Below are 20,689 nucleotides of genomic sequence, written 5' to 3'. Positions count from 1 at the left end.
CCAAGTTCTTGAAGGCAAGGCCCAATAAGAGGTTCCAAGCCCAACCAAGAAATTCAAACCATACTTAGTTGAAAATCAGGCCAAATTATTAAAGTGGCCCAATTTGTAAAATTTTAATTGTTTAAATACCTAGTTTAATTTTTAGACTTTGGGATTATTATATATGTAAAAATTCGGCCCAAGCAGCCCATTAAATGTCTTGGCCGAATTTTCCCTCTCAATTTATTAACTAGGGTTTTTTTTAGTTTTCCTAATGAGATTAGGAAAATAGTTAGAAGGCCTATTAACAGGCATGGCCGGCCACATTATCAAACACATTACAATTACATTAAATTTTCAGATTTGTTTTGAGTGAAAATTCTCTTTGAGTTCTCCAAGAATTTTCTCTTGAGTTTTCTTTAGAAATAGTTTTAACAATCTTTTTGATTGTGGGAGTCATCTTCAGCCTTCTTCTTGCCATTGATCTTCATTGGAGGGAAGATTAGAGCCGTTTGAAGGGAGTTGTGAAATCTTTCGGGATTTCAAGGCTTCTTAGGACTTTCTTTATTTTTTTTTTTGCTGTTCGTTTCAATATTTTAATTCCTGTTTTGTGCCGATTTCATTATCTAATCTTTTAATTCCTATTTTGTGCCGATTTCATTATCTAACTTGTTAAGATTTCTTGTTGCATTTTCCAGCATTCTTCAACATTAATGAAGCTGATCGGCACCCTTCTTGGCAGCAATAATCATTCATTAATTCATCCTTTCCATCGATCTTGTCGTCTATTCATCCCAATTCTGATTAAATTTTATTTGCTGGAATTTAGAGTTTGATTTGTTGTTTGGGAAGTTAATCATTCAGATTCGGCTTGGAAAGTTCATAAACGTTCTTGATTATCGAAGATCATTCTTAATCCCTAATTTCCCTCTTTCTTGCTGCACGATTCTTCATTCTCATTCAATTTTCCTTTTTTTTATGATCTGCTGAATTAATTTTCTGTTTTGGTTCAATTGACAGAATCGGCTGAATTGGAGACTTATTTGAAGCTCATTCACTAGTTCTTGACTTCTGAATTCCCTAATAATAAGTGTTTCGATTCTTGGTTTATTCTTTGTTATTTAGGGTTCTTCAACTTCAGATCTGGAAATTCTAAAAGTTAATCTTTCTGCTTCGTTTCAGATCTGATTGTCTAGAGTTTTCGTAGGAATTTTCTCGTGACTTGGCAACTTGATCTTGGTCCGTGCGCAACCCTCTATCATTTGGTATCAGATTTTGGGCGTTTTGGGTGTTCTTGGTTGATTTCTAAACTGATCTCTTTTTTTAAAACAACAAACAACAGTTTTACCCAGAAAATGTTTTGGAAAAAAATTCATTCGAGTGGGTAAAAATTTTCCGATTGATCTAAAATTTTACATGCATATTTTTGGAACTGTGATTGAATATTAAAAAATATTTCCCGCAAAAAAACCAGTCGAAAATGTCAAAAAAATTGAAAAATATGAAATCGAATAAAAATTAAAAAATATATTCAGCGGGTTGAGTTTAGTGCCCAAACTTTCCAGATCAAAAATTAATATTTAAGGACATTCCAGTTTAAATTTTGTGATTTTTAGAGATTGGGAACACCTCGAACGAAGTTGTCAAGTTACTCCGCAGTTTTTCGGGTTTTTAGATTTCAGCAATTTTTATTGATTCTTAGCTGTAGGTTTTCATTTGTTTTTCTTTTATTTTCCCTTTACACTATCTAACACATTGTTTCTTGTGTTAGTATGATTTTAAAGTGTGCACAATTCTTCCTCGGTGTGACACAAATCAATTGGTGTCTCGTCAGTTTTTGGCATCTTAGCGCAATTAGGATTCTTTGGTAGTTTCGGTTCATACACTTTCTCATTTGTTGATATAGACTCTACTAAATAACTCACAAGACTGAATTCTACCTCATTGAGAATTTGATTTTCTTTTTTAAGTGATGAACGGTGAGGTTTGCTAGTTTTCCTTTTTGAGTGTTGAGTGTTTGTTCTGCAGGTTTTTGAAATTGTCTAGGATTGGTCAAGGTGATAATGACCATAATGATGTCTATGACACATTTACAAAATTCCAACAATAGTTAGACGAACAGGTTGTCTTACTTCGCACTTTGAGTGCTACTATCAATGAGGTACGATTGAATCAAGAGCCTCAGTATCGAGATCCAATTAAAGAAGATGTGGATAACCAGCCTCCTGCTCATAGGTGCGCTCCTCGACGTGTCCCTAGAACTGATTATGATTTTCATGATCGTGGGCAACCCTCTTTGGCAAAACCGAAGTTCACAATTACTCCATTTCGTGGGAAGAATGATCCAGAAGCTTATTGTGAATGGGGATCTAAGATTGAACTTATGTTTCGCTATTATAAATGTGCGGATGATGAAAAGGTAGCATTAGCAACGTTGGAATTTTCAGATTATGCATTAAGTTGGTGGACTCAACTTGGGGTATATCGTCATCGAAATTATGAAGGTGAGATTACGACATGGGATGAGTTGAAACAAATTATGTGTAAAAGATTTATTCCACCTCATTACTATAGAGAGATTAAAACAAAGCTTAGAAGACTTGTTCAATGTAGTAAGACGGTGGATGGATATTTTAAGGAGATGGAGATGCTCATTCAGAGAGCTAATGTGGAGGAGGATGATGAAACAACTATGGTTCGATTTATTGATGGTTTGAATAGGCCAATAGCTAATACATTGCGGCTACAAACTTACATTGATTTAGAAGAAGCAGTTCATAAAGCCATTGAGATCGAGCAACAATTAAAGGAACAAAGATTTGGTTCCTTCTCTACTTCACAATATTACAGAGGTAACACTTCCAATTCTGATTTTAAAAGTTCAAAATCACATTTTGTTACTAATAAGTCTTCTTTGAGTAATGGAAGTAAGCAATTAGATTGGAAAAAAGGGGCTCCTGCTAAAGCGCAAACACCTTCTAAGCAGCCCAATTTAGGTGATTCCAATGTGAAGAGGACTCGTGAGATTGAATGTTTTAAGTGCAAAAGGCGTGGTCATTATAGTATGGAATGCCCTAACACGAGATTACTTCTTCTGAAAGATAATGGTGAGTACACTTCCAACTCTGATAAAACAGATCCAGATATGCCAGAACTCATGGATGACAGTGATAATGGAGAAGAGTTGGTTGAACCACCAAAAGAAGGGGAATTTGCTGATTTTCAATGCCTTGTAGTTCGCCGAACCCTTAACATCCAGATGAAAGATGATGTTGATAACCAAAGGACCAATATTTTCCATTCTTGGTTTTTTATAAAAGGTAACTTGTAACACCCCTTACCCGAGACCGTTTCCAGATTCGAGCACGAGGCATTACTTATCTTATCTTACTAACTCGAAGCATAAAAACTTGTTTTAAAAACTAATTTCACTATTTACAGCAATCTGTCTAATTGTGCAGCAGTTACTAAATTAATTATAACTCGAGCTATGGAAATCAAAATTTAACTCTGTAAATTTTCCCTAAAACTAGACTCATATATCTTCCTACCATAAAATTTTTATTATTTTTTTTATCCAGTTAGTACATTTTATTAGTTAAATTCTCCCCTTGTTTCACCAATCGACTGCCCTGACCTCTTATCACTAAAAATAAAATTTCTCATTGTGGGATTTTCATATAGTGCTACCGCTTGCTTCTACATAAAATAGACTCAATAAGGAATCTATACATATAAACTAAAACTCATAACTATTTTTTTACAATTTTTAATGATTTTCTAAACTCAGAACAGGGGTCACCAAAAATTGTTCTGACCCTGTCTCACTAAAATTCACATATCTTAAAATATAAAATTCCTTTTGCTACACCGTTATTTTTATGTGAAAATAAACTAAACAAGATTTAAATACATATATCATTCACTCTTTAATTCATTTTATACTATCCTAGGTGATTTTTCAAAGTCACGTCACTGTTCTTTCTGAATTCATTTTTTGCAAAATTTTACCCTTTTATGATTTCCATGCATAGTTTATCACTTAGACTCTTATAACAACAAACACTTCCATACTTAACCATTTTAGCAACCATTCATCATCAAATACTTACACATCATTCTTTATCAAGATCATAAATACAAACATTTAAAATAACTAAATCCCTATACATGCCATACTCAACATGGTTCAACATAAAAATACCGAGTTGCTATGGTTGATAGTGTGGACGATCTCCGACTTCTTTAGGATCCTTGAAGTAACCTTGCAATACTATAAGAGAAAGAGAAATAAAATACGCAAGCATAAATCTTAGTAAGTTTACTAGCAAATAAATAACAATATTTAACTCAGATAATTAAACTCAAGTGTCTATATCTCTAGTTTACTCTTTTGTTAATCTCATTCTAGTTCTCTTGCTTGTTTACTTAGTATACTTGTGTGCATAACTTACTTCTCTCTTGCTGTATCGTTGAATATAAATTGATAATATAATAATTTCTTAACTCTTATAACTTACCTAAACTTGTCATTTATGTTTTTAACTGAACTTTCCTGAACATGATTCGTTATTCAATCCGTTGAGCTACATTGGAACAATAAGGATACTCGGGTCTCTTCTGATAATGACATGCCAAAGCCATGTCCCAGACATGGTCTTACATGGGATGTACTCATGTCGATGCCCATGCCATGTCCCAGACATGGTCTTACGGGGGACCTCTCATCTCGGTGCCAATGCCATGTCCCAGACATGGTCTTACATGGGACCTCTCATCTCGGTGCCAACGCCATGTCCCAGACATGGTCTTACATGGGACCTCTCATCTTGGTGCCAATTCCATGTCCTAAACATGGTCTTACATGGGACCTCTTTACCCAAATGTCATGACATCCGTATCCAGTACCATCCTTATGTATCAACGGGACTTTTTAATTTTAATTCTCTATCATTTCATGCTTGGATCAACATTAAATAAATTCATAAAATAAATGCATAATTGCTGGAAAATAACAATATTAATAATAATTACTGAAATATTGTATTTATTTACCGTAAACCTACCTCGGTACCGAATATAGCCCAATTCACCAACTTAGTCTTCAACTTTATTCTTTCCTTTGTCTAACCTCGAGTTTCGTTCTTCTTGATTATGGAGCTTGGAAGCTTGAAAACCCTAAATATGGCTTACCCCCTTGCTGATTTCGTCTAAATGAAGAAGATGAGCATAAGTTGTCATCTTTTTCCCTTTTAATTCATTTTAATTACTAGATTACCAAATTTCCTCTAACTTAAAAATTTCCTATTTCACTTATCTCATGTCCATTTTTGTCTAACAACTTAACCAATGGTATAATTACCATATAAAGACCTCCAATTTAGAGTTTCATAACAATTGGACACCTCTAACATGTAGAACTCAACTTTTGCACTTTTTATAATTTAGTTCTTTTGACTAAATTGAGTGCCCAAACGTCAAAATTTTCAAACGAAATTTTCATGAAATCATTTTGTGAAATCATAGACCATAAAAATATAAGAAAAGTAAAATTTTCCTCATCGGGTTTGTGGTCCCGAAACCACTGTTCCGATAATCTTAAATTTGGGCCATTACATAACTTATGTTCACTCATTATTGATAGTGGGAGTTGCTCGAACGTAGTGAGCAGTTATTTGGTGGATTCTTTAAAGTTTCCTTGTACCAAACACCCTAAGCCATATCACCTTCAGTGGCTTAATGAATGCTCTGAAGTTAAAGTTACAAAACAGTCCTTGGTCACTTTTAAGCTCAGGAATTATGAGGATGAAGTATGGTGTGATGTGGTCCCAATGCATGCGGCACACTTGCTCCTTGGACGGCCTTGGCAATTTGATCGCGATGTTACACACCAAGGTAAGCTTAATCTATACTCCCTTGTGTTTAAAGGCCAAAAATTCACTTTTGCTCCTTTAAATCCCACTGATGTATATAAAGATCAATTAAAGATGATGAAATTTTGTGAGGGGGTAAGGGAGAAAGGACAAGTATAAAAGATAGAGAGAAAATAGGCTAGTAGTAAAAAAAGTCAAAATCTAAAAAGCCCAAAGGTGAGTGAATCCACAAGTGGTAAAATGAGAGTGAAAATTTTGATGGCAACAAAAAAAGATGTGCGGAGAGCCCTACTCAATAAACAGCCTTGTATCCTTATGAGGTTTAGGCAAAATTATTTATCTTTATCTAACATTAACAAAAATTTGCCTAGTGTGTTTCAGTGTCTTTTGTAGGATTATGAGGATGTTTTTAGTGAGGCCCCTAAAGGTTTACCACCTTTACGTGGGATAGAGCATCAAATTGACTTAGTACCTGGAGCTTCATTACCAAATCGACCAGCCTATAGAAGCAATCCTGAGGAGACAAAGGAATTGCAAAGGCAAGTTGAAGAGTTATTAGACAAAGGATACATTCGCGAGAGCCTAAGCCCTTGTGCCGTTCCTGTCTTATTGGTACCAAAGAAAGATGGTACGTATAGAATGTGTGTTGATTGCCGCCCAATCAACAAAATAACGGTAAAGTATCGACATCTAATTCTTAGACTTGATGATATGCTTGATGAATTACATGGCTCAATTATATTTACTAAAATTGATTTAAAAAGCGATTATCATCAAATTCGAATGAGGGAAGGGGATGAATGGAAAACAGCCTTTAAAACAAAATTTGGATTGTATGAATGGTTAGTTATGCCTTTCAGCCTTACTAATGCACCAAGTACATTTATGAGATTAATGAATCAGGTTTTAAGGCTTCACTTGGGTAAATTTGTAGTAGTTTACTTTGATGATATTTTAATTTACTCCAAGACATTAGATGATCATGTTTTCCATGTTAGAACCGTTTTGGATATTCTGCAAGCTGAAAAATTATTTGCCAACCTTGATAAATGCACATTCTGTTGTGATAAGCTAATATTCTTAGGTTTCATAGTTAGTGCTCAACGTATTCATGTCGATGAGGACAAAGTCAAGGCAATCAAGGAGTGGCTGACTCCTAAATCGGTAACTGATGTGAGATCTTTCCATGGTTTAGCTAGCTTTTATAGACGATTTGTGAAAGATTTCTCTACTATTGCTGCCCTATTAACAGAGGTTTTAAAGAAATCCGTGGGTTTCAAATGGGGTGAAACCCAAGAAAAGGCTTTTCAGACCCTAAAAGCTAAGTTATGTTCTGCTCCTCCTCTTAAATTACCTGATTTTACTAATACTTTTGAACTTGAGTGTGATGCTTCAAGAATTTGCATTGGCGCCATTTTAATGCAGGATAAGCAACCAATTGCTTATTTTAGTGAAAAATTGAATGGTGCACAATTAAACTACTCAACTTATGACAAAGAACTATTTGCATTAGTTCGTGCACTTCAAGTATGGCAACATTATTTGCTACCTAATGAGTTTGTCATACATACAGATCATGAATCCCTTAAGTGGTTAAAGGGACAAGGTAAGTTGAGTAAACGGCATGCCCGATGGGTAGAATTCATTGAAACATTCCCCTATGTGATAAATATAAAACAGGTAAAGATAATGTAGTTGCGGATGCTTTATCTAGACGATATGCTTTAATAACTACATTGAATGCTAAAGTATTAGGGTTTGAACATATTAAGGAGTTATATGATGATGATGCTGATTTTGACCATATCTATAGAAATTGTGGACATACTACTTTTGACAAGTTTTATCTTGTAGATGGCTTTCTTTTTCGTATAAACAGGTTGTGCATACCAAAGTGTTCCATGAGAGACTTATTGATTCATAAGGCCCATAGTGGGGGTTTAATGGGACATTTTAGAGTGGCCAAAACACTAGACATCTTGCAAGAACACTTCCATTGGCCACATATGAAGAAAGTGTTCTAAGTGCATTACATGTAAACAAGCAAAATCTAAGGTAATGCCTCATGGCCTTTACACTCCTTTACCAATTCCTACTTCACCTTGGGTAGACTTATCCATGAATTTTATTCTAGGTTTGCCTCGAACTAAGAAAGGAAGAGATAGTATATTTGTTGTTGTTGACAGGTTTTCAAAGATGGCACATTTTATTCCTTGTCACAAAACAGATGATGCTACACATGTGGCAGACTTATTTTTTAAAGAGCTGGTAAGACTTCATGGCATCCCTAAAACAATTATTTCTGACAAAGATGTCAAATTTCTTAGCCACTTTTGGAAGGTATTGTGGGGTAAGCTTGGTACGAAATTACTTTATTCCACTACATGTCACCCCCAAACTGATGGCCAAACTGAAGTAGTTAATCGAATCTTAGGAACCTTGTTACGATCTGTTGTGGGAAAGAACATTAGAAATTGGGAAGAATGCCTACCATTTGTTGAATTTGCATATAATAGATCTATTCATTCTACAACTGGTTATTCTCCATTTGAACTTGTTTATGGTTTTAACCCATTAATAGTACTTCATCTTGCGCCATTACCACTTGAACATATTGTTAATTTAGATGGCGAACAGGAAACTGAGTTGGTGAAATCCTTACACGAGAAGGCTAGGCAACGAATAGCCAAAACAAATGACGCCAACACCAACAAAGCAAACAAGGGGCGCAAACGGATTGTCCTAGAACCCAGAGATTGGGTTTGGGTCCATATGAGGAAAGAACGATTTCCTACAAAAAGAAAGACCAAGTTGGACCCAAGGGGCGATGGGCCTTTCCAAGTACTCAAGCGGATCAACGATAATGCCTATAAAATTGATCTACCCGGTGAGTACAATGTAAGTTCTACTTTCAATGTGGCTGACTTATCCCCATTTGATTTTTCAGATTTGAGGACTAATATTTTTGAGGAAGGGGGGAATGATACGAGTCACAAAGGCCCAACCCAAGCTCAAGAACGTGATGGGCTCAAATTACCATAAGGCCCAATAACGAGGTCAAAGGCGAGACAAATGCGTTCAAAACTAAATGGAACTAGTCAGGAATTTGTTAGCAAGGCCTTAGATGCGTACACGAAAGAAAAAGAAAATCAAGATTCACTTTCTTGTTTTCAAGAAAATCAAGAAACCAAATTTTGGCCTAATTTTCCTGTTTGGAACGATTTCAAGAATCAAGAAAATCAAGATTTCAAATCTTGGAAATCTTGGTCCAAGAAACCGAATCTTACAGCTAACGTGCATTGGATCTCCGTTACGAGTATCAACGAACCAATTTCAGTAGGAGATGGACTACAAGCCCAAGTTCTTGAAGGCAAGGCCCAATAAGAGGTTCCAAGCCCAACCAAGAAATTCAAACCATACTTAGTTGAAAACCAGGCCAAATTATTAAAGTGGCCCAATTTGTAAAATTTTAATTGTTTAAATACCTAGTTTAATTTTTAGACTTTGGGATTATTATATATGTAAAAATTCGGCCCAAGCAGCCCATTAAATGCCTTGGCCGAATTTTCCCTCTCAATTTATTAACTAGGGTTTTTTTTTTAGTTTTCCTAATGAGATTAGGAAAATAGTTAGAAGGCCTATTAATAGGCATGGTCGACCACATTATCAAACACATTACAATTACATTAAATTTTCAGATTTGTTTTGAGTGAAAATTCTCTTTGAGTTCTCCAAGAATTTTCTCTTGAGTTTTCTTTAGAAGTAGTTTTAACAATCTTTTTGATTGTGGGAGCCATCTTCAGCCTTCTTCTTACCATTGATCTTCATTGGAGGGAAGATTAGAGCCGTTTGAAGGGAGTTGTGAAATCTTTCGGGATTTTAAGGCTTCTTAGGACTTTCTTTATTTTTTTTGCTGTTCGTTTCAATCTTAATTCCTGTCTTGTGCCAATTTCATTATCTAACATGTTAAGATTTCTTGTTGCATTTTCCAGCATTCTTCAACATTAAGGAATCTGATCGGCACCCTTCTTGGCAGCAATAATCATTCATTAATTCATCCTTTCCATTGATCTTGCCGTCTATTCATCCCAATTCTGATTAAATTTTATTTGCTGGAATTTAGAGTTTGATTTGCTGTTTGGGAAGTTAATCTTTCAGATTCGTCTTGGAAAGTTCATAAACGTTCTTGATTATCGAAGATCATTCTTAATCCCTAATTTCCCTCTTTCTTGCTGCACGATTCCTCATTCTCATTCAATTTTTGTTTTTTTATGATCTGCTGAATTAATTTTCTGTTTTTGTTCAATTGACAGAATCAGCTGAATTGGAGACTTCTTTGAAGCTTATTCACGAGTTCTTGACTTTCGATTTCCCTAATAATAAGTGTTTCGATTCTTGGTTTATTCTTTGCTATTTTAGGGTTCTTCAATTTCAGATCTGGAAATTTTAAAAGTTAATCTTTCTGCTTCGTTTCAGATCTGATCGTCTAGAGTTTTCGTAGGAATTTTCTCGTGACTTGGAAACTCGATCTTGGTCCGCGCGCAACCCTCTATCAAGTAGCAACTAAAGGAGCATGCAAACTACAACACATATAGTAAAGGATGCAAAATTTTTCAATACAATAGATGGCATAGATAAATGAAGAAAAACACCTACCATGTATAAAATGAATTATAATTACTAACAATTTGAAGCTCACAAAACATAAAACATGTATCACCTAAATATGATCATGTTCTATAGTTGAGCTAGCTTGCCTGTTTTGGGATATAATTGAAATTTACTCTTTCAGGCACTAAACTATCAGCAACCATTTAAGATATTGAAATGTCAACCAGTGAAATCAGATAAGGGTCTGTCACTTATGCCAAGAAACCTGACAACTACTTTTCCTAGAAGTTCTGCCAAATTTAGTTCTCAAAATTCGATACTTCTTAAGCCAGAAATAATTGAGAATAACAGACCGATCAGTTGAACCAGTGACAAACACACATTTTGAGCAATTTATTCTTACCATTATAGTCATTTTACTTTCTGTAAAGATGGGATGTATTCTACATTCCTCTTTAAGAAATGATGTTTCAATTGAGTTGATGCAAAGAATATATATCTGAATTCTTGAGGATGTGTTACAAATGTATATAGCAAATAAAATAACTGTCATGTCATACAACACAAGGGCTTCGACCTAAATTCTCAAGTCAATATAACATTAAATGAAAACTAACTTCTAACTTTGTCTCCAATAGTTTATGATGCAATCCCGTATTCATTGATTGAATCGAATCGCTTGTGTTCCCGATTGTAAAATTAAGTAGTAAGGATTTTGTTTAACAAAAGGGTTGTTTTCAAAGATAGTTAGGTTTAACAAAGAAAATGTAAAGTTGATATGGTTGATGGGTGGATGGACATTGAACTTAACAGCTGAAGAATGAACCAATATTAAAGAATAAAGACCCAATTCTTAGATTAGCTATTAAGGTGACAATGGTAAAAAGATAGAACCGTGACCCACTATCTATTTGAGATAGGAACTAGTCGGTATAGGTTGAACGCCACACTTGTTGGAGTGATAAGTTTACAAATAGAAACAAATTGACGCCACTAGACTAGCTAGATAAGTCAATTTGAGTCACAAGAGAACAATCCCAGAACTCTCTTTTAAAGCTCCATCGGAATTTAACTGAATCCAATTACCCGCCTTAGCTGGAACTGCTAATGGAGCTTGCCGGTTGGGCTCATTTAACTTGCACCAATATTCTTTTACTTAAAATTGCAGCAATATTCTTTTCTTTTCTTTTTTGTTTCACGGAGATGAAATAATAATTAAAAATCTTAATGAGAAATTTACAATAGTCAATTATGAAATTTGCAAGAGAGCATGCAATTTCCAAGTAATTTCTAAGACTACTATAATGTAAGTTATCTTTTATCTATAGATGAAACGTCGTTAGTGGCTTTTACCACAAGACTCTTTCAAAATTTTTATTAATTTCGTTTGTGTTTAAAAAATGATCTTATAATTATACCAGGAAATAAAATGCTTAATAAAATCTAATGGTATAATGATAATTTAACCTCTCTTTTTTTAATAAAATGTCGGTATACTTTTATTGCTATACAAAAGCAATACAAGAAAAATATTGCCTCTCCGGCATCCAAACAGTCAAAACATAAAAAACCTGAAAAATTCCATCATTTTCCCTTCACTCAATTCGTAACAAAAACTCGACGAAATGCTCTAGTTTGAAGCAATCCAAGCAAACGCTAACTAATATCCTTTTCTCTAGCACTCTTTTTCAACCCAGCTGGATCCGTTTGGTGATTCTGCGTGTTTGATTTAACCTTATCTTTTAATTTTCATTGAAATGACTCGTCGTATACCACCTTCATAAGTCAATATTAATTTGACCGCAAAATGCTACAACATTTCATAAAAAAAAGATGCAACCATCCTTCGTTCAACAAATTCATAGAGACAAGCAACAAAGGTTTATTGCAATCGTAAGATCCAAAATATTTTCAATGAAAAAAAAAGAAAATTCAAATTTTGGAGACAAAACATTATTATGGGAGATCATTTTGAATCTCATATATAAATAGTAAAATTAAAATAAAAAACAAATTGATAGAAAAAAATTCCCTATACCTAATTTCTATATGTATTTTAAATAATGGTCATAGTTAAAAGAAAAAGAAAATCAAACTGGATATGATTTTCTGTTCTTGAGAAAACCAATTTAGTTTATTAAACTCAATAGTCAAATTATTAAAATAATAATAAAATATTTAAAACTATATTATATGTATATAGGTGTAAAAATCACAATTTTAAAATATAGATGTGTGTTTAAAATAATAGACAATAAATAATAAAATTCTAGTTGAGTAGTAAATTTAAGATCTTATTAATCTAATTGGTGGGGTTTTAAATTCTATAATATACATATTTTAAATTTTATTAAAATAAAAGATTAAAATACCCTCAAACAATATAACTTATTTTTATTACAAAAGACATTCTTGTATTTTCTTTATCGTGTTCGATTAACTTATGATACCAATTAAGCTAGAGACTTAAATAATAGAATAGTTTTTGCATAGGGACTGTGAATAGAAAAATGAAGAAGAAACACCTTGCATGGTGGTTTTGGGTTTCAGAAGAAAATAAAGGTTACGGGTGTAATATCTCTAAACCTGGTCTAGAAGTTTTTGGTATACTTTTCGAGTTCTGAGTGTGAAACTAGAAATTTATAGAGTTTCTAGTAATTTTTAATTTAATTTAGGAGGTTAATTTCATCTAAAATCAATTAAACAATAATCCGGAAAAATAGAAATATTTTTTGGAAATTAATTTTAAAATAGTTAAATAATTAATTTTGGTCGAAATAGAATTTTAAAATAATTTTTAATTGGGGTTAATTTGAGTTAAATTTAAATATTAATTAAATTAGATTTAATTGTAAAATAAAGGAAATTTTGGAGTACTTATATGGCTCTTGGTGGACTGATTTGTTTGGAGTAAATAAGGGAGTGTTGAGCATGAGTCTCCACTCAATGGGTTATTTGAGGCGCTATAAGGGAGCGTGTGTTTTGGGCCGCCCAACTTGGTGGACTGTATTTGATATTTGTGGGAGTTCGAAGATCCGTTTACCCGATTTATGATCATCTAATTAAGCCATGAGAAATGAATGTCAATATATTTATGTGTGATTGTTGCTATATCAATTGATGATTGAAAGCCATGAATAATTGATTTTTGGTATTGAAAATGCTTATGGAAATTAAATTGAGATGTTTAATTATTTTGGCTAACAATTGGTGAATGATTGGTTGTGAATTAAGCATGAATTGAATGTTAATTCACTAGTCGTTTCTATTAACATTCACTGAGCTTTTTAAAGCTCACACCCTTACAATTCGTACAGATAATCATCGGGATTGAGGAGCTGAGAAAGAGAGTAAACAATTGAGCGATGAGTTTTTAGTTCAGCGATTGCAACATGTTGGTTCGAATGACACTTTCGATTTCAGCTTGAACAATGATGATGTGTTGTGTTTCAAAGGTCAAATTTGTGTACCAAATGATAAGGAGTTGAGACAGTCGATCTTACAGGAGGCGCATAGTAGTTCCTATGCTATGCATCCTGGTGGGAATAAAATGTATCGGGACCTCCAAGAACTTTATTGGTGGCCCGAACTGAAACATATCTTGCTTACGTATCCAATTCTGTTCCCACAAAATTTTCTATGGGAGGTATCTGCACTGTAAGAGAATTCCCAGATACTTTTCCTAAAGAATCGCCCAGATTACCTCTGAATATTATAATATATTAATATTATAATATATTAAAAAATCAAAGATTTAAATGTCGGGGTTTTTTTTTGTATTATTCAACTTGTATAATTGAATTGCAAAATTAACCAAATTTTAGGCTTTTTTTTTTATGGAATAAGTCATGATGATGTCAGTATCTACTTTAGACTACTCATTTATATAATACTAGAGATGACACGTATTCTTTTAGTGAAATTTTAAAAAATAAAGCAATAATAGATAAGAAGTTAACACGATGGTTATTAAAAAGAGATGATAGATAAATGATTTTGTTTTTTAGTAAAATATTTATTTAATTTTAATATATTATTTTTAATTAAATTGTTGATATTTAACAAAGATACTATATTAGAAAATTTAACATATTAGTTATTAATTTAATAATAAAAATTAGTAATTATATATATTTAAAATTTGTTATGCTTCAGTCGATGCATAATATTTAGATCAATGTCATTGAAATCAATGAAATTAATTGATTTGATTGGTAAAATTGAAATTTTCACTTATGTAATTACAATGAAAAATTTTAGGGCATTTTACCAAAAAAAACCTATTTTTTCATTAATTGACGAAATAGGCCAACTATATTTACCGGATTGGTCCATTTTTCCCGAAATCGCTCCACATCGGTGATGTCTTGACTCAACAGAAATCGCGTCCTAGAGGAAGCGATTTCCTGAAATCGACACCGCTACCGACGTGGCGGCGATGTCGACCGCAGCGTGAACAGTGCCCAATGGTCAAATATTTGACCGTTGCCCTCCCTCAACGGTAAAAAAAAAACTATAAATACCCCCACTCCTTTTTATTTTTTCACAAACAAATCCTCTCTCATATTTCCTCTCAATTTCCTCTCAATTTTCTCTCAATTTCCTTCCAAAATTCTCATAAATCCATATTTAATTTCAATTTCCTCTCAATTTCATTCCAAAAATCTCTCAAAGCCATATTTAATTTCAATTTGCTCTCACTTCCTTTTTTAAAATAGTTTTAAATTTTTTTTATATTTTTATAAATCGTAAAAATTTCTACGATTTCATCAATGGCCGGATCATTGACTCGTCTTGATAGGCATCACATATCGGTGGAACAAATGGAAATAGTAAGTGTTAAATTTAATTTTTAAATATTATTTAAGAATTTTTTATTTATGCTTTTTTAGATAATTATTAATTTATTATTTGTTATAAAAGTCTGTAGATCGGGTATTGGAATGCAATATCCGGAACATGCATGGTCCTCCATCACCGTTGGTATAGAACTACCTGCAGGAAGCGGGTTTTTGGCTCGTGGCGACGGTAGGCCGGGGATGCAAGTTGTACCTGAAACTAATCAGTGCGTTGATCGAGAGGTGGAGACCCGAGACGCACACATTCCATCTTCCATGTGGAGAGTGCACTATCACTCTAGAAGATGTGAGTCTGCAATTGGGATTGCCGGTCGACGGGAAGCCAGTCACCGGGATTGCGGTGTGCTACGAGCTTTTAGGCGCTATTCCGGATAAAATGGATGGAGGTAAAATCGAGATGGGCTGGTTATGTGACACATTCCCTGATCCGGATGAAAATTCAACCAAAATTGAAAGAATCCGATATGCTCGGGCATACATTCTTCAAATAATTGGAGGTTATCTGATGCCCGACACGTCACGGAGCCGCGTACATCTAAGATGGCTCCTGAAAATCGTAGATTTTAGAGAAGCCGGTGATTTTAGTTGGGGGTCTGCCATCTTGGCAACGTTGTATCGGGAGATGTGCGGGGCGACGTGACCGAGGAGAGCGAAAATCGGAGGTTGCCTGTCACTACTGCAGTCATGGGCAAGGTTTCGCTTTCCATTTTTACGTCCTCGAGTGGACCACCCATATACATTCCCACTCATAACGAGGTAAATTTTATATTAAATTTTACAATTATTATGTATATTTTTTAAAATAAAAGTATGCTAAAAATTTATTTAATTAGGTGGGAGCATCAGACAAGTCATGCTCGATTACCTACCGAACTTGAAGATATACGGCTTCTATTATACCAACGGTCGGAAGCACAAGTAAGTATTATTGCAAATAGATATTTAGTATTTAGTATTTAGTATTTAGTATTATGTATATAACTAATATTTCTATCATGTTCATATAGTTTCAATGGACACCATATGAGGATCCGGTAATTCGGGTAGTAATTCCAGAAGAGTTCTTACAAAATCCGAATGCTTGCCAAGTCAAAGTCGTGCTGATCAACTTCGTAACCGTGGAGCCGCACCAGACAGACAGAGTGCTACGACAGTTTGGATGTAGACAACCGATTCCCGTGGACCCTGAGGAGTTTGACGATCACCACAAAATCGACCTTCGGCTATTAGGTACGGAATGGCCTTTGTACTGGTTCGGTACATAGAAATGTGGGAAAATCGGTATGAATATCAACCTACTCGGGAACCAATCATCGTTCCGGAGTTAGCGTTCGTTCCAGAATACATGCCATGGTTTAGGATCCATGGCAAGCCGTATTTACTGACGCCATAGGAGAGGCAGCAGCATATACGTGTTGGAAGGGAAAGGCGCAAGCCTCTAAATCCAAGACAACAAGACGAACAAGGTATCCCCTCAACGAGGCCCAGACATTCACTCGGCTCATCATCAGCGGCCATGCAATCACCGGGCCCAACGGGAGCACTGAGACATTCACCCGACACGGCAGTTCAACCGATGATACCCACTCAACCGCCTTTTCAGACGATGCCAGGTGCGTTTCCTATCCCTTATATGTATCCTAACCCTTATATGTATCCTTTTCCGAGTCCTATGGCAGGTTGGAGCCAAATGCCCGGTTCAGCTCCATTTCCTGTTACGCCAAGTAGGCCGCCGATGTATAGGCCAGTGGGGCACGAGGGATCGCAAGAGGGGCCGTCGGGGAGCTATCCTTTTTACCAATCCCCAGCAACTTATGGGTTTCAAACACCCTCGCCCTTCGTGATGCAAACACCTCCACATACACTATTCTTCGAAGGTGGATCATCGTCCCAAGTCCGACAACCGGATCCGATCGGAAGAACCGAATCCCGCCAGAGGAACAACAACCGTCATGGAAGCTAGAGAAATGAGGAATCCAGTAGCGTGAATCATTAACCGGCCGCCATGTGGCACTGAATCCCCCAAGCATAGACATTGACTATCGTATTTAAAATTATTTGTACAAATATTTTGAATATTTTGAAGTTTGTTTGATGTAATAAAATAGAAGTTTTATTGATGTAAAAAAAATTTAAACATTTTTGAGTTATTTTGATATTATTTGATGTAATAAAATAGAAGTTTATTTGATGTAATAAAATAGAAGTTTATATGATGTAATAAAATAGAAGTTTTATTGATGTAATAAAAATTTAAATTTTTTTGAGTTATTTTGATATTATTTGATGTAATAAAATAGAAGTTTATTTGATGTAATAAAATAGAAGTTTATATGATGTAATAAAATAGAAGTTTTATTGATGTAATAAAAATTTAAATTTTTTGAGTTATTTTGATATTATTTGATGTAATAAAATAGAAGTTTATTTGATGTAATAAAATAGAAGTTTATATGATGTAATAAAATAGAAGTTTATTTGATGTGATAAAATTGAAAACCCTAACCTAATTAAGTTGAAAACCCTAACCTAATTAAATTAAAACCCTAACCTAATTAAGTTGAAAACCCTAACCTAATTAAGTTGAAAACCCTAACCTACTTAAGTTGAAAACCCTAACCTAATTAAGTTGAGAACCTTAACCTAATTAAATTAAAAACCCAAACCTATTTAAGTTGAAAACCCTAACCTAATTAAGTTGAAAACCCTAACCTAATTAAATTAAAAACCCTAACCTATTTAAGTTGAAAACCCTAACCTAATTAAGTTGAAAACCCTAACCTAATTAAGTTGAAAACCCTAACCCTAAACTTAAAAACCCTAATAATTTGTCATTCACGTAATGTTAGATTTGGAAAAATGTTTTCACTGGTAGTAACAATTAATAATTTTATATAATTTGACAATTAATACAATTTTTGGATAATAATTTGTCATTCACATAATGTTAGATTTGGAAAAAAATTTCACTCGTACTATCCCTAACCTAATTTTTATAATTTGAAATATTTACCAACCATTAATACAATTTATCAATTAATAATTTCACAAACTTTATTTTTTTACAATTACATTCAACTGTTGCGATTAGGGCATGATCGACTTGTATGGCCTGGATTCCTACACCATCCGCACAACTTCGTTTGACTGGCTCTTTCTGAGATATCCATATTGTTATGTATTCTAGTTGAGCAAGGTCGACCCTTTGGTTTGCGACGTAATTCTCTATCCGGTAACAGCTTAAAAGGAGCAAGAGATACGGGCGGCCACCTACGTTCATCTGGGACCGGTGGGAAAACATGTCTCCAAGCGTTGTACATGTTTTCTAATTTGTACACTTCGTCCACATAACTCATCGGATCCAGACGGAGATTCTGGCAAGCTGCAATAACATGAGCGCATGGATAATGGAGTGCATCAAACATCCTACAGTCACAAGTCCTATTTCACAAGTGTACACGATATTGCCCGCCTACAACACCTTGGTGCGGTCTGTCAAACTCTGTCACGCGAAACCATAAATTGTCTCGATCGCGACACACTGTGTACATGGTGTTTGCCATCGCCTTGGCCTTGTTAATTTCTCGAACTACCTTACTGCACCATACATGGCCTCCCTGCCATATTTCATTATACGAGGCATCCCACCTACTATGCATCTTCTCCAACGCCTTTTGCTTAGCTATCCAAGCCTTGCGGTAAGAGGGAGTGTACCCCATTTGGCTACGGATACTGGCAATTAACACCGGCACTAAAGTCCTGGGATCTGCTCTTACTGTGGGCAGTATCAAGCTAGCTAACATAGCTGAATCCATCTTGGGATGATCTTGTGAAACACCTATTAACGGAGTACATTAAATAATGTAACATTACATAATAAAAGTATTATTCATATACCGTCAATACTGTACCTGCAACACATGTATGTGGACATTTGTACTTTTTTATCTCCCACAACCCTGTCCTTTTCCTTAACGAGGCATAGATTTTCCATGAACATGTGCCGTCTTGCACCGCACACTTCGCCTCAAACTTATCAGATTTGGATTTAACGACGTGGTAGTTAACGCCGTTTTTGATGCTATGTTGTTTCAAAGCACCAATAAAACTATCCTTGTTGGTAAACTGATTACCAACTTCAAATTTAGCAGAATCTACCCCCGAACTTGTACGATCACGCAACCGGTGTGGTAGATCTGGAAACTCTAACGCATCATCTGCAGAGAGATCGACATTATGCATGTGGTAGGAGGTGAGTATGCTCAATCGTGGATTTTCTTCTTCGTCTAAACTCCTTTCAGCATCTTGAGTTACATTGGAATAGGCTCGGTTGAAAAATAAGCCAACTTCTGCACCATCCGGCCCGGGCTCTCGAGGTGGATCCACATCGGACTCATCTTCTAACCCACAATCATCTGCAGCGTACGAGGTCCCCTCACCGGTTGACGTCGTAGGGAGTATGTCATCCCTTCTTCGGGGCATTTGATAAGGTCCCCAATTGGGTGTAGATTGCCACCCACTAAAACTTGATGCCGTTCCCCAGTACGTATTTCCAGCATCAGACTTCGAGCCACCAACGTACATGTCCCATCCACCGACAGAGTATCATGCGGGGGATGTACATTCGACACCACTACCGAACATGGGATGTTCCATATTTTGTAACCCGCTAACCGAGTGTCAGCCAGGAGTCGTGTATACATCTCAAACACTGGTCGCAAGTACATCAGTTGGCGATGTAAATTGTACATATAACTCCATATAAGCTACTCCACTAGCAAGATGAGTCTGCACCATTGCCGCCAAGCTACGAGCACCTTTTATGTCGAACGAGTCATATGTCACCGGATCAACAGAAGAACAAAATCGATACGTGATACACAGAACTTTCATTGGCGTCGTTCCGAAAATTTTACGCCTAATTCTTTTACGAAGTTCTGTCAAATCTATGTTCTAGTTAAAAACCAGTCGCAGCGTATTCTCCGATAAAAAAACAACACCATTCTCGGTGTGGCAAACCTCACCATCGTAGTAAATAACAGCACTAATACGTTCACTCATATTTGAAACTCTAACCTTCTTAGCCTCTCTAAATTGTTTCTGCTCTAACTTATGCATTCTGAGAACATTTTCTACCTAATTTATAACCTCAGCTCAAACAGACTACTGTAGCAAAAGCGCATCCCCAATGGCACGATTTTCACAAATTCTTCTTAAATAGCATCCTGCTAGAAGCAAATTTATACTATTTGCTCAGAAACGTCAAAAAAAAATATTTCATCCATGATCTACTGTAGCAAGAGCGCGTCCACGAGGGCTAGAATTTCAAAATTTCTTCTCAAATAGCATCTTGCTAGAAGCGATTTT

This window comes from Gossypium raimondii, chromosome 11, assembly GCF_025698545.1.
Source record: "Gossypium raimondii isolate GPD5lz chromosome 11, ASM2569854v1, whole genome shotgun sequence".
Classification (NCBI taxonomy): domain Eukaryota; kingdom Viridiplantae; phylum Streptophyta; class Magnoliopsida; order Malvales; family Malvaceae; genus Gossypium; species Gossypium raimondii.
The sequence above is the reverse complement of the archived record's forward strand: the minus strand, read 5'-3'. Positions refer to the sequence as shown.